Source organism: Bolinopsis microptera, chromosome 11, assembly GCF_026151205.1.
Source record: "Bolinopsis microptera isolate Bmic1 chromosome 11, MBARI_Bmic_1.0, whole genome shotgun sequence".
Classification (NCBI taxonomy): Eukaryota; Metazoa; Ctenophora; class Tentaculata; order Lobata; family Bolinopsidae; genus Bolinopsis; species Bolinopsis microptera.
Window position 1 is genome coordinate 4,871,567 of NC_087082.1, and position 26,945 is coordinate 4,898,511.

The 26,945-nt window shown below is 36.5% G+C and overlaps 1 protein-coding gene and 1 long non-coding RNA gene across 2 annotated transcripts in view; one reads left to right on the forward strand and one right to left on the reverse strand.

Annotated features, from left to right (window-relative positions):
• The window catches only part of LOC134822979 (chitinase domain-containing protein 1-like), a 133,424-nt gene that overhangs the window by 63,556 nt on the left and 42,923 nt on the right, over positions 1–26,945 (forward strand). The window lies entirely within an intron of this gene.
• LOC134823771 (uncharacterized) lies at positions 16,572–17,608 on the reverse strand. The gene is made up of 3 exons (XR_010161319.1): positions 17,457–17,608; positions 17,033–17,124; positions 16,572–16,676 (listed from the first exon to the last, which is right to left on the reverse strand). It is a non-coding gene; the product is annotated as an uncharacterized LOC134823771 (long non-coding RNA).

A 26,945-nucleotide genomic window follows, 5' to 3' on the forward strand; every position in this document is an offset into this window, starting at 1 on the left:
CATCCCATTATATTCAATCACTCGTTGGGGTAATACGGGATAGCTTGGACCGGCCGGTTTAGTTGGACGTGGAGCCGGGTGCTGTATTTCTCCCTCTTGTCCTTGCCGCTGCCCTTTCTACCTCGGCTCCCTAACTCCTCTTCCCCGATTTCTAGCACAGGCATTCTGATTCAGTTAGTTAGTTATGTCAGCCCCCCCCCGGAAAACATTGACCAGAAAAAAGATAAGCACTTAGTCCATGGTGCCTGGTAACTGGGCTGTCTTAAGGACTGCGTCAGTCAAACGATATGACCTGTGGTTAGAATATATCTGTCCATAACATCAAGTCAAACATTCTTAGAAGATTTCTATAAATAGCCAATAGTGTCCCTCGACCATAGGAAATGTAAAATCTTTTTAAATCGATGAGGCCTGAGTTAAGTCGTAAATTTGATTTGGGAATGCAGATTACTGTTGTGAAGTTACCAATTTTACGTGAGTACTTGATTCTTTTTCATCCCAGTTTGAAAAATTACTAATAGAATTGTTCGTGCAGACTCGGCAAAGCAAATTTCTTGTCAAGTGTTTTGAAACCAGAAGAAATTTAAGAGTGAAATAGATTATTGTAAACTAGGTCTTAGTTTACAGATAGAGCAATGTCCGAACAAAAACTGTGTCTAGAGCACATTGATGCTGTGTGTATTAACAAGTGTACCTGTACAGCTGGCCGGCTGTAGGCACATCGGATCATTATATAACTAATATTCTCCTCAGATAGAAAGGACAGATGTAGCAATCATCCACTTATCTTAACAAAACACTATTCTATGATTACGAGAAAATGTCACGGCAGGTTTGATTACCACTTTGCAACATCTTAGTGGCTGAGCAGGTACGCATCACTCGAGAAATTATAGAGAATTTGATAGAACATCAAAGTGGATGTTTTTTTTAGGTCGAGCTTCACGATTTCACACTTGCTGTACTTCATTATAGAAAGGGCTGGTTGTGGGTGGTTCCACAATATCGTTTACGATAACCATTCGGATTGCTGAATCGGTGTTTAACCAAACTTTATTAACACACAAGTCTCGTTTTTTTCTTTTGCTAGCCAACATATTCGCCATGCTTTTATTATAAGCCGATCTTGAGGAGGTTGACTTCCCCAAAAGCATGTTTGATCAATTGCTTCATTAAAGATTGTGTGTGGCTTTAATGGCGCAAGATGCAAAGCTTTAAGAAGCTTAAGACGTTCTCAAGAACGATGTCTTAATGCCTATTGATGAACTTTAACAGTCAATGTTTGATAGGAGACAATCCTTGCCTGTGACTAAAAATATTTTTTGGCAGCTTCCGTGTTATAACTATTCTTTTCATCTTTAATAGACTGTTGAAGAAGGTTGATCGCCTTTCTGTGTGTTTCTCATTGCTTCTTCGACCATTAGCTTTAACCCAGCATCAGCGCTTTCGTGCCTTAGCTTGATATATAGCCCACCTTGCCTTTTAGATATGAGAACAGTTTTCGAGGGAACCTATAACACCTTTAAATTCCAACCTCATTATTCATTGTTTTAGTGATAAGATCTAAGGTGCTCTTCTTGGTTACGTCGTAAGACCATGCCTCAGACCAAAACAGATAATGTTGTTGATTTAGACCGTAGTTGACTAAAGTTGAAGAATTTAGCCAATGATGATCGATAATCCTAGCTTCTACTTCAAGTGTTTTTGGGCCATTTTTCTGAGGGCAATGATGTTCTGTTGCCGGCGAGAGGTTTGCGACGGGCAAATACTGGTAACCGTTAGCTCAACGAAGTTCGCAACCTCGGCTCCTCAAGCTCGCCAGAGAGCAAGGTTCACAGTGGTCCAGTAACGGTTACTAACACTTTCTGCCCTCTTATTGAGGGTGAGCTCTTTCAGGTGACCTTACGCCTGATGCAAATCTTCACAAATTCCAGTGTAGTCAGTTCATTGTACCTTCTTTGGAGGAGCATTTTTGATACGGATAGCATTTCTTAGTGGCCCTGATCTTTTGACGAAACAGGCCAAACCTATAGGGGGGAGGCCTTATGACGCAGTATCGAGATTTCTGCGTTAGTACCTTCTCCAAGTGGTTGTAGTGATCGAGGTCATTAGTGAGAATGAGCTCTCCGTATTTCTGTTTGGTGGTGGTTCGTCTCCCGTTTGTCTGTTTGTTCTTTGAAGTAAGAATGGTAACGAATGTGGTTCATGTTTTAGCCAGTGATGTTCTTGTATTGGTATTATTCTCGTTATGACTACTTTTTTTGCTTTCTATTTCTCCATTTCCAGCTTTTGTATGCATTTAAAACACGCATTAATCATACTGGAAATAAATTACTTTGTAGTGGTAATGTGTTTGTTATTTTTATTTTTTCCAGGAAATACCCGTCAGACCTGTTCTATTCTTTATAGCAGCTTAATTAGTTGTTCAGCTCGGTTGAGACATCATACCGGGCCAGGTGATATCTTTGCACCCTTGGTTATTATTACCGTTCATTCATGGTAGTCATTCTATGTTCGCATTACGGGCTTCCGCTTTTGGTGTGTGAAGCTGTCATAGGAGAAAATTAATTTTCATCTTCCAGGGACTTTTGACCCTTACGTTCACAATATGGTTTCTTTCTTCGAATTTAGGTGGGGTCATTTGGCGGCTGCGTGCTGTCTGGGTGCTGTCTGGGCTCCAATTCTTTGCTATATTCAAATATGGCTGAATCATGGTCCCTTCTTCCTGTTAAAAACCAAAGAATTAATTTACAATTATTGCTTAAATCCTATAAAGTAACTGTAAGATTTGTCTACTGCACACCATCTGAAACGGTTAGCAACAGTTTTCTATTGATTTACGGCTTGTCGATAAGTTCCTTCACTTTTGGACTTGAGAAGTGGTGGTTGTTATTCTTTACTTTTGGTTTTACAAATGATAGACTTTAGTGTTTCTTAACAGAGGTGCAATAGTAGAATCTTCTTCGTTTCTCCGAACTTTCGTCTTAGTGGTGGTTGATCGCCTGTTTGTGGTCTTCTGATTTTCTGAAAATAAAGAACTGGATGTGGTACTCTATCAATACATTACATAGCTCGAGGGTCCATTCTTATTGTCCTCCAGGGCGTGTGCTCGTATCCACTGTTTTAACCTGGAAGTGACTTAGTAATAACTAGTATAATAAAAGTTGGTCTTACGTGGCGAGGAAAGTGGGCGTTCCTTGATATGATAATGGTGGGCCCTATTTCCAAAAAACTATAGAATTTCGGTTTGTGAGACATTTTACCATTTTTTCGAAAAATGTCAAGAAAAAGGTTCATTATGGTTAAATTAAGTTTCTTAGGCGTGCAAACCTACAATTTACATTATCTGCAAAAGAGAAATAGAGAGTATATAATCGTTTTTGAGTATTAAAAGTGGAATTTCGTTACGGAGTGATTAGATAATTTTTCAAGATTTTGGACACCCCTATTTCTTGAACTAATTTTTATCTCAGATATTCCTTGAACGTTGTATTTGGGACGGCTTCCAGGCACTTTTCCAGAATTTTTCCTTCAATTTAATTTATCAAGTAAAAGTGTGTATTGCCTAAGGATTACAAAATTTGAGGGCTTCAAAATTTTGGGTATTGTTCCGGAGGGACTGTTACGAGTGACGCATCAACAGTTCTTCATTCACTCGAATATTTCATCATGTTTCATCTGTTCTGGCTCAAATAGTGGAATTCTTTTGCAAATAGATAGATATCCACTTTTAAACAAGGTTAGACACACAAATATATTGTTGTGAATAAATCAAAATCTGGTTCAAATCCTTGTCTGATCCACAATTCTGAAATAAAAATCCGATATGTGAAAAAATCAAACCTGGAGCTTAAAACTCTGTAAATTTCCCTGTAAAATACAGACATTTAATATCACTGTTGAAAAAAATATAAATCAGAGTTCTTTTCAAAGCTGTTGCCGACAGCTAACAATGTTTCTCCATGGAGGGCGGATTTTACCAACTACTTCAGAAGCTAATCTCTAACTTAAATTTGTAGATCTATGTTGATATAATATCTGCTTGCTCTAGATATTTGATGGTTACACTTCGGTTCTGACGAGTAAACGGTCTCGGGATGAGAGAGTATCCCTGGTCGTCTGGTCTATCTCTCTGTCAGGTCGTTGCGCAACTGTTGTTTCAGGCATTGTTACCGCAGTGTAAGGGGGATGTAGGAATTTTCACGTGCTTCCTTAATGATTCTTGATCTTAACTCCAGCGGGGGTTGACCAAATGTGTGGGTTGCACCCGTAGGGAGAGAGGTTGATATTCTTTAAGTATTCGGGTGAGGGGGAGGCCAAGTGTTGAGGTTGGTGCGAGCAATAGGGAGCTGGTTTCTTGGTGGAAGTGCTGTCGGGGGATAGTAACTTCAATCTTCCTGTGGTCTTCTTAGTGGGAGGTTGTTCGTGGGGACAGTTTATCGGTAATTCTGCCGGAAAATTCGTTCACATAAAATGGATAACTTCCACTTGTACAATTCAGTAATCAGTATGCCAACATAAACCTATCCAGTGTGGAATATATTAGTACTTGCTTTACTACCTTTTGCAACTTATTTTTTTAATCGAATTATTCGAATCCAGTAGCCAGGTTTGTTTCTCACGGATCAAATTATATCGCTGGCTACATTTAATAAGGTGCTGTTTGTCACTTACTTGACTATTACATTTTTGGTATTTCTTGACTGATTTTTATTTGTTTGTCCTATGTTTCACCACAAAGATTTCTGTGTGGAGAAAGGAAATAGTTATGTTTATATATGATGCCGTAAGATCCTGAATAAAAGACAGGATTTAGAATTATACTGTTTTAAGTCCTCTATGACTCTATGAAGACGTTCCCTCATACACTCTTCAGTACGCCTCAGAAGCTGGAAGGTTGTGTGCATTAGAATATGTCTCACTTCCGCTCAAATACCGGAACAACTCAGTCGTAACCCTTGTTAATACTTTAAACAGGTATTTTTCACACCAAGAAAAGAAAAGTGTGTGCAAAGTTGAAAAAAGTAAATTGACAAAAAAAGTTATTGTAACAAGATGAAAAAAGGAATGAAGAAATGAAAAGAAATGAGTGACCCTATATAAATGCGTTCCCTGTACAACACAGAATTAGTTACGCTAAAATCGTTATCCACAAACTGTGTTATATAGAGGCGGAAATACTGTCTTAAGATACAAAGAAAAAGGGGAAATGAAAGAAAGAAAAGTGCAAGATATGAAAACAAGAAGAAAAAGCAAAGTTATTAAGAATTTTGTTAAAGATCAATAATTGGAAATATGAAAAATATGTGACCTAGTGCAGCGAAAAGATGTGTATTATAAAAACAGAATTTGGCACATTATCTTTCTAAAGTATAAAAGGTTTAGTGTCAATTACACGCCCCGCGCCCTGCACGTTTCAGAGGTAAGGAATTTGTTGTTGTGGTCCGTGTTCTCACCAGTTGCCCTTTTTAAACACTCTTATCGGAGTGAAGTTGCATTTTGGCTCTCCGCAGTGCTTGTGCGGGAGTATGTACAAGCAGTTACGGGGCTCTCCGCACGTGGTGAATAGCCAGCCACTCGTTTTCTGGCAGTGTTCACTTTTTGTGCCAGTGTCCCTGTTTATTGAAAATACACTTATTGAATGAAATGTTTATCAAATTGTTATAATACACATTAATATCACATTTGTTAATATTTGTTTCAAGGTCCCTTCTAAGTCGTTCTTATCCTTTCGAGATCTTTATAGAGTGGAGAAAAACTCTTGAGCCAATGAATATCATAAACGTGCCATCCTCATAGGATTTAATAATATTTAAGATATGACCATCTTATAAATCCAAACGAAATATAAAACATTTTATCATTAAAATATCAGTCAAGTTTTTAATATCAAATCAAACACTAATTGGGTTTAAATTTGACTGGATGTTAGATAGTTTAGAATTTACAAATATCAAATGTAAAGTAACGAGAAATTCTATAATTTAACACTTAAAAATCTTTGAATCTAGTTTAAAAAGATGGGTCATACCCATTTAGTTTTACACGTTTACAATTTGAGGTTTTACAGTTGCGCTTGGGACTTGTTCTTTATTTGCATGGTGTAGTGATAGAGGTTGGGATCGGAGGAGTTTGAGATTGTAGATTGTAGTTGGGATCGGTTTCTTGCCAAGCCTTTTGCGGGCTGGAGTCGGATTCAGTTGGAAAGGGTGTGCAAGGGAGTGTGATCTTCTGGCGTTTTGGCAAATTAAGATTGTGAGTGTTAGTTAAGGGAAGTGTAGTCAGGTCGCCCGCCGGGGAGGCGTCTGTGGATGGCTGGTACTGTGGAGGATGCGGGGAATCAGTGTGGGGTGGTGGAGAGATACTACTCAATGAATGATTTTGCGTTGAGAGAGGTTCAAAAACAGATCGGGAGCAGGATTTTTACTCTTAGCCCGGAGTACATCGGTTCCGTCTAGTTAGTAGTTTTTTGCTGATTGATACCGAGATATCGTGATGTTGGCCTTGTACGGTCAGTTATTGGTTGTCGATTCACAGGTAATTCCGAGGACGCGTGATTAGTTGAAGGCGTATCCTATTTATGTGATTATTGACTGGACAGTGTACCCCCCTTAGTTATAATCCTTAAAATTTATTACAAAGTAAAAAAAACATTTGTAAAATGAATCTATCATTAAAAATATTAATTGATTGAAAAACCAAACGGAAAAAGCAGGCCCAATGTACATATCTCTACTATAATTCCAAACGATTCTTTTGTCTGTTGTCTATCTCTGTACGACCGCCCCCGTGCAAATAGACGAGAATAGGAAGTTGCGTAGTACTGCGTGGTACAAACGCGGATTTGTACACGCACGTGCAATGATATGTTGTAACGTCATTTTAATCGGTTTAGTTGATATTACGCTGTGTTTATTTCGGAGCAACATTTAATTTTGGCTGTTATCTACGGTTGTGTAGGATATGTTTTGACGCTATTTAAACTATTAACTACTAACCAAAGTAATACTATCAATATTAGTTCTTCCCTGTGACCACGGGTTTTCTATATATATATAAATAATTTATACATTAGCTATATTATATATAATTAGCGCCATGTAAAAATATACTTGAAAAAATAAAAAAAAATATTTATTTTTTGTTTGGGGGGGAGGATAAAAAAATCACATCGCTCGATGTCAAAATGATTATTTACATGATATAAATTTAGTTTGAGTCAAACAATAGCTCTTGCATCTAATCTCGAATCTACTCGCTCAGTTCATGTCGGCATTCTCTCATCGATAAACTGATCGCGTCTTGAAACGCTTTGTTTGGTGTTTTCCGGAGAGGTTGAAGTCAGGCGGTCATACTTAGTAATAAGGAGCTCTCTGAGATTATACGTGTTAAAGCCCTAACTCGCTCTTCAGTTCCATCTCTCGCCATATGGCCTGCGTTGCCCCATTTCAATTGCCACTTAATCTGCAGTGTATTTTGTTTTTCCTTTTCATCGTGTCAGAAAAAATCATTAACTACGTAGCGGCAGGACAGTACCTGGAACCTATTGAGTTCTTGTGTGAGTATCCAAGTTTCGGAGGCAGATTGAAACTTTAAATGTAGGGATGGAGGGATGGTCTTCACCTAGGAGGAGTATGGTGAGAGGAACCCCCCGGTAAATCCGGGGGACCCCCGAAAAGTGAAGGAGGAAACATGGGACAGTTCTCGATTGCAAGGGGTTAACACTGTGTTTAAAGAGGCGGAATACTGTATATGATACAAAGAAAAAAAAGGAAATGACGAAAAAGAAAAAGTGCAAAGTATGAAAAAAAAAGAAAAGAAAAGCTAAGTAATGAAAGAATTTTGTTAAAAGATCATAAAAATGGAATTATGCAAAACACATAAAAAAGTAGGAAACTTGTGATAGTGCAGCGAAAAGATTGAGAATTCATAAAAAGAATTTGGGTTACTTTATGCTTTTAAAAGGTATAAATGTTTTTAAGGTAAAATACAAGCCCGCTAAAACGTTCATCCCAAAAATTGTTATATAGAGGCGAATTACTGTTATTAAGTACAAGAAAAATAAGGAAATGAAGAAAAGGAAAAAAGTGCTAAGATATGAAAAAAAGATGAAAAAAAGCAAGTTATAAAGAATTTTGTTAAAAAGATCATAAATTGGATATGGAATATATGAGATAGTGAGCGGAAGCATGAGAATTAATAAAGAATTTGGCACATTATCTCAACGTATAAAAAGTTTTTAAGTGTAATACAAGCCCGCGACCTGCACGTATTTCAGATGTAGACATTTTGTGGTTTGTCCGTGTTTTTCTCACCAGTTGCCTTTTAAAACACTCTGAATCGGAGTGATATTGCATTTTGCTCTCCGCACGTGCTGTGCGGAGTATGGTAAAAGCAGTTACGAGGCTATACGCACGTGGTGGAAGTGCCCAGCCACTAATTTTGGGCAGCTGTTCTCTTTAAGAGCCAGTGTCACAGTTCCTTGTAAAAGGACGGTGTTAAGTATCTGTAAAATACCTGTCATTGACATGGGTTACCTATACTTATTGGTTAACAATTTAAACAGATAGTTTAGTTTTTTTAGTCTGGTTCAGAGAGGGAATTGTTCTTTTATATACTTTAATTAAATATACTGATTTTTGTTTGAGATTTGATAACGTTTTTTAACACGTACTTCACCTCTCTAATGGACAGTTCGATTAGCATGTGGCTTTCATGGACTTCATGTAATCAACCATTCTTCTTTTGTTTCTATAGCTTTTCTCCTGTGTCTCCAAACCGCTTGACCCATCAATATTTCCGCTTATGGTTGGTGGGCTAGACAGTGAAACACGCAAAATGTAGTGTATATGCGTTAAATTACATATTTAGCTCAAAAGGGCTTAAAGTTGGTTAGATTATAAGTACTATATATACGAGATTCTAAAATTGCCTCAACAATCGTGAATAAATAACTAAATAAAATACACAAGGTAAATGGAAGATGGAACTACACAAAAATATAGCTTCAATAATGAAGCTTCAAAAAGAAGAAATAAAAAAAACCTAAGAACCTGATCTTTCAACTTTGCATCTATATTAAACACAAGGCAATGAGTTCTATACTTTCAACATATACCTAAATTCTTCCTATTATTCACCTGGGTTACATTCTTTCAAAATGTGCAAATTTATAGTTGTCTATAGTAAAATGTCTCTGTGATGTTCATAGGCATGAATCGAAAAGGGCATTTTTCCGAGTATTTTAATTCTCTGAGCTTTCCTGCTCCTGGTTCCTCTTTTTCCCTGTCTTATTCTCCTCTCCTCACTGGATTCTCCATGCTTCAATCAAAGCTCCTGCTTCGCTCCAGCTGGTCTTCCTCCATTTGCTATTTCCATGCACCTATAGATCTTCTTTAGATGTTATCTTCTCCTTTTCTTTCGGTCCTATCTTCTCTATCTCTTTCTTTGCTAATGTGTTATTGAGACTTCAAACACGAAAACAGAATAAGAAATGAAAGAAAATTAGTGGAAAAAAATAAACTATAGAGAATACAAAGGAAAGAATGAAATGAATGAAAGAAATAGGCAAAGATAATGAAAAAATTTTAAAAAACAAGCATGTATAATAAATTCTGCCTCTTTCAATGTGATACAGGCAGTTCCAAAACTCTTATTATATGTCCGAACTCGACCGTAGCTGGGAGAACTAGCGGGTATCACGTTTTTTCCCAATCCCTTGACAGTGATACCGGGTTTGTAGCTGGGAGCGTCTCTCCCTTGCGTTCTGGATCATTGGATCTATATTCTTGCATTTTATGCTACATGTAGTATTATCGATTTTAAAGGGTCACAATTCTTGCATATTATAGATAAGTTTGAAGGATGCTGGTTTTGGCAGTAAGTTTTAATGGTTAGATTATGAATGCACCACATTATTTAAATTCTCCCATATTAATTAAGTACACTTACTGTATTAAAGTTCTGCATAAAGTTAATCTCCTTAGTTAGTCAAGTGTGTTGAGATTTTATTCATAGTGATTGGTTATTTTGTAAGAAAAGGACATTATTGTGTTCCATATGATATTGCTTTAAATTTACTGGAGTATTATTCTTTCTACGTAAATACGGCACAGTTTCCAAGTTATAAATGACCACACTCTGGGCCAAGTTGTATTTTTGGAAGGGTGACCTGGATGAATGGAAGAGGTCTGTCTCTGTATATCGCTCCATTTTGTAGCGGAGCTGCCGGGATGGTGTTTCTTTTGTTTCGTAAACGCCCGGGACATTCTGTTGTTTTCAAGCATGACCCTCCCCCCTATATATATTATATATATATATTATTTCCTCCGAAGCACTTTTCGTTTCTTGTATTTACCTGCTATTTTTTAATGTGAAACAAACATTACCTTATGCATTAGCTCATTATAAAGTGGTATTGCGGTAAAAAGTTATATCTTTCGAGATCTTGATTCTACGTTCGAGAATTTTAAGAGTATGCGTGTGAACTGTAGGTTCAAAAAGACACACAATTATTGAATAGCAACTATATCCCCTCAAACAAACCTATTCGCTTCAAAAATTTTTGGAGAGTCTTGGTAGCTGAAAGTTCTGTGTAGAGTGGTGACTGTTTTTCGTCCACATCGTTGGCATACGCTAATCGCTAAAGCTACCCTTCTGTGCAACAGATTGGGGGGGAAGACGCATATTTTGTAGCCCACGTAGGATATAACTGATGGATGAACCGCTTCTATCGGAAGAGGACACGAGTTCGGTTTTAAAGTCTTCTCGCTTTTATATCGTAAGATGGATACGTACTATTTTAAATAATCATGGTGGGCCAGAGTGACATGAGCCTTCCAAATGTTAGCTTTTATTCTCCCAACTGGAACCCATACATGACAACTAATACCTCTAATCCTTACGGAGGAGGTTCTTTGTAGGATTGGCTAATCTTGGCTTACATGAACCGATTGTTCCTAATGTCTCCCTTGAAGTGGCGACTCCCTGGGCTTAACAACTTCCTGGTGGAGCCACTGGTTTACACCTTCATGGTCAGATCACTGGTTTGCACTGCAGGTTTTTAATAGATATGTATTTTAGAAAACGAAGAGGAATCACCTAGACCTTTTCATGCACCAAATGTTCCTTATATGATTGCAGGTTTTTATATACAGTTAAAACACGATTCACCACGCCCGATTAACGGAAACCCTGGTTTGATTATACGATACCCCTCCCCCTCAACGTAGTCCCATTTATAACACTTATATTTTTAAACTCCGCAGTACCTCGGCGTTTTTACTGAATATTATGTTATTCAGTACTTACAATACCACAGACTTCTTTGATGGCTTTCTTCTTCACTGCAAAGCAAGACAATTTTGATTCCTTTGCCAACTGTTCGGAATTTTCTTTGTGAGGATTTTGGCTTATCCTTTATCTGAAAACAGAGTTTTGTTGGATTTTTTAGTAGATAGATAATCATGAAAAACTTACCTAAGGAGGGGACTGCTGTTAGAAAAAATCCTGGTGTGTATTATCAACGACTTGAAAAGAAATTGGAGGACTTTATGGCGGATAGAGTTCTGTGGCCACATCGCAATGATACCAGCTGGATGGCGAAAGTCGCATGAAAGTCACCTCACCAATACTAAATCACGACTAAATTATAAAAAATTCTTACAAAACAACCCTCCACAACAATGTGTTCCTTCTGAGTTATGTTCTTGACTCTTCTTCCAACTAGAACATCTCCATTTACCATCTGTATTAACGGTGTAAGTCACGTGACTTCCCTCTTCCTCTGGGAGGAGGATCTCTACAGAGGAGTACAGCATTAAACACACAAACCTTGACAAGCTTAATTAACAGCTGTAGCAGTTAAAATTAGTAACAAATATGACCAGCTCTTCTTTGCACATGTGTTTTGACAGTGTTCTTCTCATTTTAAATTCTAACTCTTGACAAGACACGGAAAAAAATTATAATTATTGCGTCTGCACTGTTCACTTTCCGATTCATTTCATTGTATCGTAACAAGGATGTAACAAGATCAAAAATATAACAACAAAATGTTCTACACTCAGAATATTGAGTGAAGCTACATACATCAAGAACGGGTTCCATATTTTAAACTAATCCAAATCTAGCCAGAAAAATATATACAACTATAATAATTACAATAATGACGAGAACTAGGAAGAAGCATGGAGAACAAAAACTTTAGCAATACATGACACGATAGAGCTCAAACAACCACAAACTCTGGCACAAAGTCCACAACAGCAATCACAAATCCCTCTAAAGTATCTGCCACATCCTTTACAGATACAGCAGCATATTTTACAACATTTCCCTTCTGAAGGGCCTTTTTCACCCTCTAAAATCATTAATTCGTCATCCTTCATGTTTTCTTGACACGAAACTTTTTGCGATGAGTTCTTGTCATCCTCTATAAGATGTTCTTCTTCCTCCTTCATAGTTGATGATCTTTATCGTGAGAAGCAAAACTGATAAATTAACTCGGCAAATAAAACAGTTTGATTTAGAATAATAACATGAGAGCTGGTTTGACAGGTAAAATATAAGAAACAGCGTGACCACGTGCGGACTGCACTAAACGTTGTATTTCTTGATGTTTTATGTAACAAGCTACAATTCTACTATTTTATACAGACATTATCATTTAAGAATGAAGCAACAAAGCATCTCAGCAGCACAGGATATAATATGAGTTAAATATTACCAGATCGTCCCCCAAAATCGGGAACTAACGTTTTATTTCACTATTTCAAGCCAGATAAATCTCTAGGCTGTTCAAGAAGCCCATTGTGGTATCCACCATAAAATGATTAAGATTCTCTAAAACCAACAACGAGCACAATTCTGAGAATATTGGGCGTACAAAATTTTGGATATTTTAGGATTTTCCCGAAAAGGCCCCAGAATTTAAACCCCTGAGCCCCTTCCGCCACCAACAACAGAACAGGTTGGAATATCGTTATACTTATAACCCTCGCATTACAATTAGCAACTGTTCATGTACTTGTATAATTAATTATTTTATTTATTTTTGATAATATGAAGTTTATCAACGACAATTAGTTTTACAATATTTGTTTTTATACTCGAACGGGGCAATACCAAACTAAACAAGCGAATAAAGTAATAAAAACTTCGACAACTTTCCTCTCCTCGTAAACAAAATTTGTTCTCTTAAAACATGTATTTAAAGCATAATATGATGTACATAAAATCCCAACATTCCACTAAGTTCTGCAATGTTGTCTGACTATATCATCTGGAGAAGTTGAAATAGAAGAAGTAAAGGACAGCAAGTGCAGCTAAGACTGGCAATATCCTAACAATACACTGTGCAACACCTTCGTAGCATTTACAGCACCCTCCGCAGCAACTCTTACAACATCCCCCCAGTTTCTTACAAAACAACCCTCCACAACAATTTGTTCCTTCTGAGTTATGTTCTTGACTCTTCTTCCAACTAGAACATCTCCATTTACCATCTGTATTAACGGTGTAAGTCACGTGAGTTCCCTCTTACTCTGGGAGGAGGATCTCTACAGAGGAGTACAGCATTAAACACACAAACTTTGACAAGCTTAATTAACAGCTGTAGCAGTTAAAATTAGTAAGAAATATTACCAGCTCTTCTTTGCACATGTGTTTTGACAGTGTTCTTCTCATTTTAAATTCTAACTCTTGACAAGACACGGAAAAAAACATTTTAATTGCGTCTGCGCTGTTCACTTTCCGATTCATTTCATTGTATCGTAACAAGGATGTAACAAGATCAAAAATATAACAACAAAATTACAACAAAATGTTCTACACTCAGAATATTGAGTGAAGCTACATACATCAAGAACGGGTTCCATATTTTAAACTAATCCAAATCTATCCAGAACAAAATATACAACTATAATAATTACAATAATGACGAGAACTAGGAAGAAGCATGGAATATTAGCGATACATGACACGATAGAGCTCAAACAACCACAAACTCTGGTACAAAGTCCACAACAGCAATCACAAATCCCTCTAAAGCATCTGCCACATCCTTTACAGATACAGCAGCATATTTTACAACATTTCCTTTGCGATGAGTTCTTGTCATCCTCTATAACATCTATAACATCCTCTAAAAGATGTTCTTCTCCCTCATTCATAGTTGATGATCTTTATCGTGAGAAGCAAAACTGCTAAATTAACTCGGCAAATAAAACAGTTTTGTTAAGAATAATAACATGAGAGCTGGTTTGACAGGTAAAATATAAGAAACAGCGTGACCACGTGCGGACTGCACTAAACGTTGTATTTCTTGATGTGACAAGCTATAAATTGTCTACTATTTTATTCATTTCATTGTATCGTAACAAGGAGACAAGATCAACAAAATAACAACAAAATAACAACAAAATAATAACAAAATAACAACAAAATAACAACAAAATGTTCTACACTCAGAATATTGAGTAAAGCTACATACATCAAGAACGGGTTCCATATTTTAAACTAATCCATAAAAAGCCAGAATAAAATATACAACTATAATAGTTAAAATAATAGAGCTCAAACGTCCACAAACTCGTCCACAACAGCAACAACAAATCCCTCTAAAGCATCTGCCACATTCTTTACAGATACAGCAGCATATTTTACAACATGTTCCTTCTGAAGGGCCTTTTTCACCCTCTAAAATCATTTCTTCGTCATCCTTCATGTTTTCTTGACACGAAACTTTTTGCGATGAATTCTTGTCATCCTCTATATCTATAAGATGTTCTTCTCCCATAGTTGATAGACTTTATCGTGAGAAGCAAAACTGATAAATTAACTCGGCAAATAAAACAGTTTTGTTAAGAATAATAACATGAGAGCTGGTTTGACAGGTAAAATATAAACCCAGGATACATGACATAAAAGATTCGTTTTAACTTGTTTGCATGAAAAGCATTAATAAGAAACAGCGTGACCACGTCCGGACTGCACTAAACGTTGTATTTCTTGATGTTTTATGTAACAAGCTACAATTCTACTATTTTATACAGACATTATCATCTAAGAATGAAGCAACAAAGCATCTCAGCAGCACAGGATATAATATGAGTTAAATATTACCAGATCGTCCCCCAAAATCGGGAAATAAGTCCACAAAAACAACCAAAAACCCTTTACAACATCCAAAAAACCCTCAACAAAAAACCCTCTAGAATATCCTTTACAGATACAGCAGCAAATTTTACGACATTTTCCTTCTGAAGGGCCTATTTAACCCTCTAAAATCATTAATTCGTCATCCTTCATGTTTTCTTGACACGATACTACAAAATACGGAGATACAACAAATTAGAGTAAATAAAGCATCTAAGTTTGATTTGTATAGGCACGTAACATGTGACAGTTTGATAATAGGTCCTCTCAATGGTGGGACAGGTAAACTTAGCTTAACATCCTTCACCTCAGACAAGAAGTTTTACTTAGTGGCGCTTTTAATTCCATAATTCTTAGACTCAGTACTATTTTTCACTTAAATTATAAAATGTAGCAATTAAGAACACAGTCTAATAAGTAGTTTATTAATTAAGTATGTAGTAACTGTGAGCAGTTAAAGCTGTTGTATACTAATTACTATAATAATACTTACATGTGCAACATTCCATAACAATCCGCAGACTATCGCTAACTAACTGTTTCCTACACTGAGCAGCTATAAATAACATATGTTTGGTAGAGTAATTACACACGCGTGTAGCTAGTTTTCTGTAGTGCAGTGTATACATTGTTAACTCTACACTGTTAACATTACAGTCTACACTAGACAGTCAAGTGTACATCATTTCGAGTAGGTACTAAGACACTATATTCACATCGCAACACGAATATCTACAGACTGTATGAATTTGTAGGTAGAATACTTAACAACCGATGTTAATACGATTCGTTGATGTGTCACTAAGTTACTACATTTTCAAATTATTTATATAATATTCGTAGCACTAACGTCTAACACACAGTATTAACCACACAGTACTAACCACAAAGTATTAACCACACAGTACTAACCACACAGTACTAACCACACAGTACTAACCACACAGTACTAACAACACAGTATTAACCACACAGTACTAACCACACAGTACTAACCACACAGTACTAACCACACAGTATTAACCACACAGTACTAACCACACAGTACTAACCACACAGTACTAACCACACAGTACTAACCACACAGTACTAACCACACAGTACTAACAACACAGTACTAACCACACAGTACTAATCACACATTACTAACCACACAGTACTAACCACACAGTATTAACCACACAGTACTAACCACACAGTACTAACCACACGGTACTAACCACACAGTACTAACCACACAGTACTAACCACACAGTACTAACCACACAGTACTAACCACACAGTACTAACCACACAGTACTAACCACACAGTACTAACCACACAGTACTAACCACACAGTACTAACCACACAGTACTAACCACACAGTACTAACCACACAGTACTAACCACACAGTACTAACCACAGTACTAACCTGAGAGGTGGCAGAGTGTTGGTGGAGAAGGTGCTATACAGCCAGTAAGAAGGCCACAACCTCAGTTTGGTCGGAATCACGTAGTAACGTGGTAACCATATTATACCTGGGAAATAAGGGACTATATTGTTATACTTTACTTTTAACTAATATAACTTATAGTATTGTCACATTAAATAGGTGTATGAGATCAGTTAAAAATAGCAATCTCTTATCATATTATATTTACGACATTCAGATTACAGGTATAAGTCAGCAAACTGAAAACAATCTCAGACACCGATTTCATCAGTTGATAACATTGATAACACTAAGAAACTATTAAAGTTAAACAGTAAAAGGTTAAAGGTGTACCAGTTTAATTAATAGTCAAACTCCAGGAAAAACAGTAACATTTCAGAAGCTAAACTTATTTCCGATTTAAAAGTATGATGTTAATTTTAAGGTTCAAACAGCCTGTACCTAATAGACCGAAGTAGAGAGCAACGGTCCAGAATCCTTGTAGTGTCAGCAGCATGTTGTAACCAACTTCCCTCTGCCCATAACCCCTCCTCCTGTAATAATATACAGTATACAATTGTAGAATACGTTATAATACATTATAGGGATTATAGTTTATACATTATACACACCCTTAACAAGCCATCTGATTTATAATACATGATTAGCTCACACAGCCAATGAGTCCACACCCTAAACTACAGCTTCAACACAATTTCTGTATTATAAATACGTAAATACAGTTATGTAACAACTAACATTTACTTGCTGTAGGGTGTTTTAAACTAAAAAACTGCTACTTTACAGCTAATCCCTATAAACACAGGTTTTTTTGTATATAAAATAATCTGTCCGTTAATTTTAATTCTAAATTAATTCAACTCACGTGTACTAAAAACAGCGGCAGTCTTGAGATGCAGATTTGTTCAGCGTTTATTATCTCACATTTTTGTTATATCATAAAATCCTGGTAATTTTAGATGAGTTAAACTGGCGAATACTTTTAGAAATTAATCTGCAAATGTAAATTAATCTGCAAATGTAAATTAATCTTCAAATGTATGCTTTTTATCAGTTTAATTTGCTTGGAGATATAGATGTATGTACTACCAGGACAAGCAACATATTACATAGGCGACAGATTTGAACAAGTAGATCTGAATAATAAACTGTAGCAGTACGTGATAATGTGATATAAATAAACTGTTTGTGCCAAAACAGCAAGACAATTGATGTAGAACATACAAGGCTTCGTTTCCCTTACACGCGCTAACTACGTCGTTTTGAACAGCTTGCTAATTGTCAGTTTAAATGCCACAAATTGTTGATTACACAACATAACAAATTAACGAATTAAAATTTAAATCATTCGTAGACATATTCAATTGTGAAATTGAAATGAAATGTCTATTGTGTTTTATTAAAAAATCATAAATCAATTAATTTATAAAATTTCCACGTTCATGTTACTTTGCCACTACTAACTACACTGAATATACCAATAAACAAAAGAACAAACAACACAACAAAGTACACAAGGCTAGTATATACAGCCAGTATACACGTATACAGAGAGCAATTACACAGTTGAGCTGCACATAATAAGTCAGGAAGTCAGGAAAAGCAGACTACTGGTAGAGCAATTTAGAAGACTACAACAGCGAACTGAGCACACTTGGTACTTTACTACTTTACTACATACAGTACTGGCTCTAATTAGGTAGAGCAGCAAATTGTGAACTGAGTGACTTACCTCTGGTGGACAAGCTTTTAATTTATTGTTTTATGAATAACATGCGCTGCTAGGTTTCTAATATCGGCGCAAATGTCAAGTGAGTACGTAAGTATTGCGACACGACAGAATGTTCTCGATCAGTACACAGTAGCCTGGTAGCCAGTAAGTCAACTAGAGAGTATCCAAAATTTTCAATTAGTCTCCTTAATTATACATTTTCTGATAACAAACAAGAGTGTGAAAGAAGATACTTTGATCGAATCATTGCATGTAAGTAATCAAATCACAATTGCTGTTTTATCGGTCAGGGGGCAATATTAATCAAATAATCAAAATCAGACTGAAAATACCTACACACATCAAGTTTTTATGATCTCAAAAAATGAGGCATAAGCAAATGGGTTCTAGAATCTAGATACAATGGCGATTTTTAAAAAGAGACAAGATTTTACAACCATTCTATCAAAAATCAACCGGTCAATTAAAGTTGAGTAAAAATTGTCAATACATTATGAACATAATATGCAGATCATTATGTAAATCAGTTCAACACAGCATTCCCGTTGTGAGAGCAGGACTGAAAAGTGAAAATCCGAGGACTTAATTTCCAAGACAGAAAACCCGATGAAATTTGGAAAGATACTAGATAGAGAAACAGATTTCTAGGAATTTATTTTTATGTCTTACGAAAATATGGCCATGCCATGGTAGTGTCCCATAAGAAAGCTCTGTATGGGTGTAGCGGGCCTACTGGGAAATGGCAACTTTTATTATTTTCTAGTTGTGCTAATGTATAAGGTAGCACAAACTAAGATAACCTAAAAAGCTAAAATAACGACATGAGAAGGAAAAGAAGCAACTGCTGGTCTGGGTATGTTGATGGCACCGGACACCGAGCGTTCAAGCACTTGCCAAAATAAAAACATTCTAACAGCCAGTTCATTTCGTCTACAGCTAGGAGTGGTCTAGGTTTATCCAATGCGAAATTAAAAATATACTAACAGGAGACTGTACACTGTTATGTAGCGTGCTGCGCGCCGCACATTATATTATTAACATTATATTAACGGGTGGTACTCGTGAACAAATATTGACGAGTCCAACTCGGCGCGCGTCCTGGTAGGTTATAAACCTACAAACATTATACTATTATATGATATTGTCAATTTTATTAACAATATTACAATATCAGCGCGCACAAACTTTAATGTTAACATTTAACGAGCGATACTCTTGAAACATTTGTTCCCAATTTGGAGGACTTCCCAGCAGACCTTACCGGCTAGCGATATTACTACAGGGTGATCGCCTTTTCACAGCTTGTTGAGCTCCGCGCGCGCTCGTGAGTTCATTGCATTTGCACGCTTCAAACATTCCAAAGATGCAATTGTACCGCGTACCACGTGATACGATTAAGCCAATCAGAGAACAACAATCGGCAAAGTTAAAGCTGTGCAGTTTTATATGACCTAAAATATGACTTTTCGCGATAATTCAAAATCTACGTTGTTTTTAATTTTCCCCCTGGGGGAACGTTATTTTTACAAGGCGAACATTTTATTGAAAACCAGACGTTTCTATCTTTTTTACTTTCAAAGTTAGGCTCCAGCCAGTAAGGTTTCCTGGGTTCACCGCTTCGACACGCCGCGCAAACTAGCATTCGTTGCTTTGTTAATTCGCAGAGCAACAATCTGGAAGGGTTAACATCGTCAATCAAGTTCCAAATATTCGACCATTTAAGCATTAAGACCGTCGACGAATCCAACCGCTCTAGTTGGACTCGTTGACGGTCTCTTATATTTGGAAAAAATATTTTACGAGTATCACCCGTTAACATCACATTATACATTTTATATTAAAACTTATATTAAATTCACTTTGAGTTTAATTTTCAATTTATGCTTAATGCTAGTGTTATTTTAAATTTTTGATATATTTTGCATGCACTGATCTTTTTATATGTTATATTAGTCTTTACTTCACCTAACCATGTAATTTTGCGATTGATCTTGCTCTAAGTCTAACCAGAGCCCTCTCGCTTGCAGTAGCGCGCGACCGCCGAAGGCGGCAAAGGATATTCTACTTGTGAAACAAGCGCATCACGCAGTATAGTACATAGTACGCGTATTATACACATGGCTATGTGAACGATTGATCTAATGTCTATTAGTATAATAATGTAACTATTACTTGATTCACGATGTCAATCATTTTCATGCGCATCTCGGCCCGTTGAGACCCACTGGTGCATCTTGCCAATCTATTGACGGATGTTACTCGTCTAAATTTCTTCGAAGTAGCGCGCGCCGCTTTCTTCTCGAAGGTGTGGTTGCGAGAATCATTATTTGATGCGCGGCGCGGCCCAGTAGTGCATCGCGCTACAAAACTTCTACTAGAGCCTTGCTCTAACCAATTTTTAAAAAGCCCCCTCATGACATGGATGATTCATGACATTTTTTAGAAAAGCCCCAATTACCTTGAACCAATGTATTTTAAACGCTGATATAATAAGTCAGAAGGCGCAGTTTATATCTCCGCCAAAAGCAAATTTGTAAGCACTCACGCGCATTATATCCAAATGTGATTTTAAATTTTCGCATTGGATCGTTGCGCATTGGATGGTTGCTAAGCCGCGCCCTCCAGCATTATTCGTTCAATTGAGACCTTCGCCCCGCATTTAAGCTACTCGTCTGATATGATACCTTTATTTTTTAACAGCTTGTTTTTTAAACATTTGATCAATTATTCTGTCTTATTTTGTTCCATTTTAAACTGTACGATCAGTTGTGTATGAAAATTATAATGATTGTCACGAGATGTTTGATCTAGTTATTAGAGTTGAGGTAATTCTAGTCCTTGTTATGACAGTATTAAAACTGTAATAATTGTCACGAGATGTTTGATCTAGTGGCTAGAGTTGAGCTATTCCTAGTCCTTGCTATGACAGTATTACAACTACAATAGTTGTCACGAGATGTTTGATCTAGTGGCTAGAGTTGAGCTATTCCTAGTCCTTGTTATGACAGTATTAAAACTATAATAGTTGTCACGTGATGTTTGACCTTGTGGCTAGAGTTGAGCTATTCCTAGTCCTTGCTATGACAATATTAAAACTACAATAATTGTCACGAGATGTTTGATCTAGTTATTAGAGTTGAGCTATTCCTAGTCCCTGTTATGACAGTATTAAAACTACAATAGTTGTCACGAGATGTTTGATCTAGTTATTAGAGTTGAGCTATTCCTAGTCCTTGTTATGACAGTATTAAAACTACAATAGTTGTCACGAGATGTTTGATCTAGTTATTAGAGTTGAGCTATTCCTAGTCCTTGCTATGACAGTATTAAAACTACAATAATTGTCACGAGATGTTTGATCTAGTTATTAGAGTTGAGCTATTCCTAGTCCCTGTTATGACAGTATTAAAACTACAATAGTTGTCACGAGATGTTTGATCTAGTTATTAGAGTTGAGCTATTCCTAGTCCTTGTTATGACAGTATTAAAACTACAATAGTTGTCACGAGATGTTTGATCTAGTTGTTAGAGTTGAGCTATTCCTAGTCCTTGTTATGACAGTATCAAAACTACAATAATTGTCACGAGATGTTTGATCTAGTTATTAGAGTTGAGCTATTCCTAGTCCTTGCTATGACAGTATTAAAACTACAATAATTGTCACGAGATGTTTGATCTAGTGGCTAGAGTTGAGCTATTCCTAGTCCTTGTTATGACAGTATTAAAACTACAATAATTGTCACGAGATGATTGATCTAGTTATTAGAGTTGAGCTATTCCTAGTCCTTGCTATGACAGTATTAAAACTACAATAGTTGTCACGAGATGTTTGATCTAGTTATTAGAGTTGAGCTATTCCTAGTCCTTGTTATGACAGTATTAAAACTACAATAATTGTCACGAGATGTTGGTCTAGTTATTAGAGTTGAGATATTCCTAGTCCCTGTTATGACAATATTAAAACTACAATAGTTGTCACGAGATGTTTGATCTAGTGGCTAGATTTGAGCTATTCCTAGTCCTTGTTATGACAGTATTAAAACTATAATAGTTGTCACGTGATGTTTGACCTAGTGGCTAGAGTTGAGCTATTCCTAGTCCTTGCTATGACAGTATTAAAACTACAATAGTTGTCACGAGATGTTTGATCTAGTTATTAGAGTTGAGCTATTCCTAGTCCTTGTTATGACAGTATTAAAACTACAATAGTTGTCACGAGATGTTTGATCTAGTTATTAGAGTTGAGCTATTCCTAGTCCTTGTTATGACAGTATTAAAACTACAATAATTGTCACGAGATGTTTGATCTAGTTATTAGAGTTGAGCTATTCCTAGTCCTTGTTATGACAGTATTAAAACTACAATAGTTGTCACGAGATGTTTGATCTAGTTATTAAGAGTTGAGCTATTCCTAGTTCTTGTTATGACAGTATTAAAACTACAATAGTTGTCACGAGATGTTTGATCTAGTTATTAGAGTTGAGCTATTCCTAGTCCTTGCTATGACAGTATTAAAACTACAATAATTGTCACGAGATGTTTGATCTAGTTATTAGAGTTGAGCTATTCCTAGTCCCTGTTATGACAGTATTAAAACTACAATAGTTGTCACGAGATGTTTGATCTAGTTATTAGAGTTGAGCTATTCCTAGTTCTTGTTATGACAGTATTAAAACTACAATAGTTGTCACGAGATGTTTGATCTAGTTATTAGAGTTGAGCTATTCCTAGTCCTTGCTATGACAGTATTAAAACTACAATAATTGTCACGAGATGTTTGATCTAGTTATTAGAGTTGAGCTATTCCTAGTCCCTGTTATGACAGTATTAAAACTACAATAGTTGTCACGAGATGTTTGATCTAGTTATTAGAGTTGAGCTATTCCTAGTTCTTGTTATGACAGTATTAAAACTACAATAGTTGTCACGAGATGTTTGATCTAGTTATTAGAGTTGAGCTATTCCTAGTTCTTGTTATGACAGTATTAAAACTACAATAGTTGTCACGAGATGTTTGATCTAGTTATTAGAGTTGAGCTATTCCTAGTCCTTGTTATGACAGTATTAAAACTACAATAATTGTCACGAGATGATTGATCTAGTTATTAGAGTTGAGCTATTCCTAGTCCCTGTTATGACAGTATTAAAACTACAATAGTTGTCACGAGATGTTTGATCTACATCTCGTGACAACTATTGTAGTTTTAATACTGTCATAACAGGGACTAGGAATAGCTCAACTCTAATAACTAGATCAAACGTCTCGTGACAATTATTGTAGTTTTAATACTGTCATAACAAGGACTAGGAATAGCTCAACTCTAATAACTAGATCAAACATCTCGTGATAACTATTGTAGTTTTAATACTGTCATAGCAAGGACTAGGAATAGCTCAACTCTAGCCACTAGATCAAACATCTCGTGACAATTATTGTAGTTTTAATACTGTCATAGCAAGGACTAGGAATAGCTCAACTCTAGCCACTAGATCAAACATCTCGTGACAACTATTGTAGTTTTAATACTGTCATATAGCAAGGACTAGGAATATCTCAACTCTAGCCACTAGATCAAACATCTCGTGACAACTATTGTAGTTTTAATACTGTTATAGCAAGGACTAGGAATAGCTCAACTCTAGCCACTAGATCAAACATCTCGTGACAACTATTGTAGTTTTAATACTGTCATATAGCAAGGACTAGGAATATCTCAACTCTAATAACTAGATCAAACATCTCGTGACAATTATTACAGTTTTAATACTGTCATAGCAATAAGGACTAGGAATAGCTCAACTCTAGCCACTAGATCAAACATCTCGTGACAATTATTGTAGTTTTAATACTGTCATAGCAAGGACTAGGAATAGCTCAACTCTAGCCACTTATAGGTCTAACATCTCGTGACAACTATTGTAGTTTTAATACTGTCATAACAAGGACTAGGAATAGCTCAACTCTAGCCACTAGATCAAACATCTCGTGACAACTATTGTAGTTTTAATACTGTCATAGCAAGGACTAGGAATAGCTCAACTCTAATAACTAGATCAAACATCTCGTGACAACTATTGTAGTTTTAATACTGTCATAACAAGGACTAGGAATAGCTCAACTCTAATAACTAGATCAAACATCTCGTGACAACTATTGTAGTTTTAATACTGTCATAACAAGGACTAGGAATAGCTCAACTCTAGCCACTAGATCAAACATCTCGTGACAATTATTGTAGTTTTAATACTGTCATAGCAAGGACTAGGAATAGCTCAACTCTAATAAATTTTATTCGTTGTTATGACAATAATATAACTCAGAATGTTAACAAGTTTTTGAAAAGACTTGTTAACATTGCTATCGCTTGAAACAACGATGCTGAAACACAAATTACATAAATTAAACTATTACATAGAAGAAGAAGATATCATGCCTCATTCGTTGGAGTTCTCAGACCCGTCGACACTCTACTGCACAATTTCTAAGAAGAGGGTTGACTTCCTCAAAATGGGAAACAGGAGAAAAAGCTACAGACCATCAAGGCAGAATTAAAAGAATCATTTACCTAATACTTTTTAACAGTCACAGAGTTTTATAATAAAACTTTGTAAGAATTTTGATCGTTCTTTAAAGTTGTTTTTTGTAACATCATATATTGTATTTCTCGACTCAAAAAAAGCATTATTATATAACAAACGAATCTTTTATCATTAAAGCATTTCATGCTTTACTGCCGGTTTACTATACGACTGAAGTGCACAATTGTATTGAAAAGTAAATTTATTCTCAATAATACGGGAGGAGGTGTTCTAACCAAATTGTACTAATATCACCCCGTAGGTATACCGGTACCGGTACACCGTAGGTACCGGTTTATTCTCTACTAAATATCGCCCATGTACAATATCGTCTCGGCCATGCTATTAATGTGCCAAGTTCGAATTCGGTTTCTTGCACTTTACTTATATATAATATTTTGCTTCCTATAAACTGGTATGTTAGGAAGCAAAAGTGGCTGTTTAATGTAACTTCAGGAAGGCGCGACTGTGAAAATAGTTGAGAAAACTACGCGCATTAATGCTAAAATGTGATGCTTTTGGCGGAGATATAAACTGCGCCTAAGTCAGAATCGCGATCGCCGCTTTATATGACATAGGGTAAAGGGTTAAAATGCTCCCGGCCCCTCATGGCGAGTTATCGGCGAAAATGTTAAATGTTCCAATCACGTGTTACTGTTATAACGTGGTGTAATCTTGTAGCGCGATGCGTTACTGATGTTTATCATTCAATTCTCCGACTTACAATAATCAATGATACTGCTGATTAGAACTCGATAATAGTAGAACAGTTAGACGCGCGATCACGTGGGCGCGTCACGTGCCACCAATAGCATACGCCGAGTCTATACCACGTGACACGAAAGCGCACCACGTGATATGAAACATCGTAACCGTCCACTTCTTTTACACGCAAATTCCCGCAAAAACGTTGCCAAAGCAGCTAATTCTTGGAATTTCTCCAACGCGTGGCGTGAGAAGTTGGCGACTAGCCAGCTACCCTTGTCCGTGCCCTAAAAATAATATTGTTTTGCTTGCTCTCCTTCCAGCTCTTGTTCCTGCTAACGTTCAAGCTATTGCTCCACTATGACAGATCGGTTTGACATTCAGATTGATGGTCTGCTTTCCAATCGTGTTCCGGGCAGTACAGTTAGAGTCAACAACTGGGCTCTAAACAAATTTAATTCTTGGCTTCAGTCATCCAGATTTGCTCGTGACTTCAATGACTTTGACCAAATTCCTGTTCAACGACTCAACTACATTTTAGAGTGCTTTCTTGTTTCTGTTGGAGTTTAATCACTCTCTTCTAAAGTATAAATCCCTTGTCGAAATCGCCGGAGATAATTATAATCCATAAACACTTCACGCTCAGGGCTAAATAAATGTAATCCCTCAGCTGGCGCTTCGGGATTACATATTAACACAAAACTCGTGCGCTACGCGCACTCGTATGTGTTTATCAGATCATCCCGCTAGCGCGGGATGATCTGTTATATAAACCCTTTGCGTGGCGGGTTTATGTTATTATAGCATCAAAAGTCTCCGTCATAATCGATTATACAGCCCATTAAAATGTAGCTTGCACTGAACACAACGTAATTACCACAAAACCGATCAAAATGATGATTAAAACAATCATTGCACGTGCACGTACACATTTCAACACTGTTACCATGGTTACTTTGCAACTACCTATTTCTCATCTATTTGCACGTGGGCGGTCGTGCAAACAAAAATAATTATCTGAATTATAGTATAGACTAGAAAACCCGTGGTCACAGGGAGGAAGGTAATAATATTCTTTTGTAGTCAGTTTTTGTAGCATCAAAAAATATCACAACTACACAGCCCATTAAAATGTAGCTCGCACTGAACACAACGTAGTCGTAATTACCACAAACCTGATAAAAATGATGTTAAAACGATCATTGTGCATTGCACGTGCATGTGCGTGTTTCAACACCATTACCATGGTTACTATGTAACTTCCTATTTCTCATCTGATTTGCACGTGGGCGGTCGTACAAAAATAATTCTTTGAATTATAATATAGACTAGAAAGCC